Genomic DNA, 1,562 nt, shown 5'->3' with positions numbered 1-1,562 from the left:
AGGACCCAAATCTCTCAAACTATCTCCGAGACTATTTTGTTTCAAATCGACTTTGTTTATAGACTCAAATGGGTCAAGCTATTTCGCTAAAGAAAACTCAGACATTTCTTTCGGTAGGGCATACCAAATAATCAAAAATCCAAAAACTACATTTTTCGGCCAAACCGTGCAAAATAAAGTAAAGGATAAATACACCAAAACTGTGCATTTGAAAAAGATCTACAAATTTGTTATCAACCACTTTTTGATAGGATGCGTAGTTTTGGCTTTAATCATGTAAAACCTCATTAACAGTAAAAAACATGTGCCTGCTGCGTGGGCACTTTCTTACCACACCCTTTGTCTTACAATTTCTTTTTCGTCTCTGTCTGTCTGTGAGCACGATAACTTTTGAAAAAAATTAATCTTTTAGATTGGTTTTGGTACACTCTTTTAGTGTCCTAGGGATCTTCCATATATTACGTAAGAATTTTTTCTTTTGTTTATATCGCTGTGTCCTGTTCGACTTGATAAAAATATTATTTCCGTCTTTATTCAAACAACAGAAAAACGTCTTACGTAATATATGGACAATCCCCTAAGCTAAATGCCAAGTGCGTTAGTCTGACATTTTGGATAAAAATACTAAAAGTGAGGCTATTTTTAATATTTTCAAGTACATATTTTTTCATGATTCAAAAATTTTGTTTACAGTTCATATAGTTTTTGAAAAAAATGTTACTTTTCGATAGCCCTGCAAGATTATCATATCAACTATTTGAATTTTATTTTTTTTATAAAAAGGATTGAAAATACAAAAATTCAATTTTTAGACACACGACACAAGCTAAGCCAAAATAAATAGACAACAATTTTTCACCGAAGGTAGAGCAAATTTTATAAATTGTCCTTTTTAGATTCTTATCCAAGAAAGGTATTAGACATGTGTAAAATTTAACACCCCCCCCCCCTCGCCCTAGTTTTTGTCAAATGTCCACGTTTTGAGGCCCCCTGAATCCGAAAAACAGGTTTTTACTAATGTGTCTGTATGTCGGTATGTCTGTTTGTGTGTTAACACGATGACTTGAAAAAATTAATCTATTAGATTACCCTCTGGTACACTCTTTAAGTGTCCTAAACTAAAGGTCAAGTTCATTAGCCAGCCATTTTGGATACAAATTCAAAAAATGAGTGCCTTTTGAATATTTTTGAGACCACTTTTTCAAAATTCAAGAATTCTCTGTACAGTTATTCATAGTATTTAAAAAGTCGAACAATTTATCTAATGACTTTTTTCATAAAATTAAAAATTATGATCGTTATAGTATTTACAAAATGCCAAAAAACACACGAAAATCAACCTTTTAAGCCAATTAATGGACGATATGAAAAAATGGTAAGAGAAGAAAAGGTTTGAATTCTAAATGCCCTAGAAGATTATCATAACAACTTTTTGAATTTTCTTGATAAATCAAAAAATAAATGTTGACAGCGTAAAAAATAATGGAAAATCCAAAAATTACATTTGTTCATGCAACATTTTCATAGTACTTCAAATATTCTCAAATATAATAATGCATTTA

The 1,562-nt window shown here is 30.6% G+C and overlaps 1 protein-coding gene across 2 annotated transcripts in view; it reads left to right on the top strand.

Annotated features, from left to right (window-relative positions):
- Window positions 1–1,562, top strand: part of LOC117173236 (ribosomal RNA processing protein 36 homolog) — a 32,501-nt gene that overhangs the window by 1,133 nt on the left and 29,806 nt on the right. The gene's annotated exons all lie outside the window — the stretch shown is intronic.

The sequence above is a fragment of the Belonocnema kinseyi genome, chromosome 5 (genome assembly GCF_010883055.1).
Source record: "Belonocnema kinseyi isolate 2016_QV_RU_SX_M_011 chromosome 5, B_treatae_v1, whole genome shotgun sequence".
Taxonomy (NCBI): domain Eukaryota; kingdom Metazoa; phylum Arthropoda; class Insecta; order Hymenoptera; family Cynipidae; genus Belonocnema; species Belonocnema kinseyi.
Note: the sequence above shows the minus strand (reverse complement) of the source record. Positions and strands in the feature narration are given on the sequence as shown.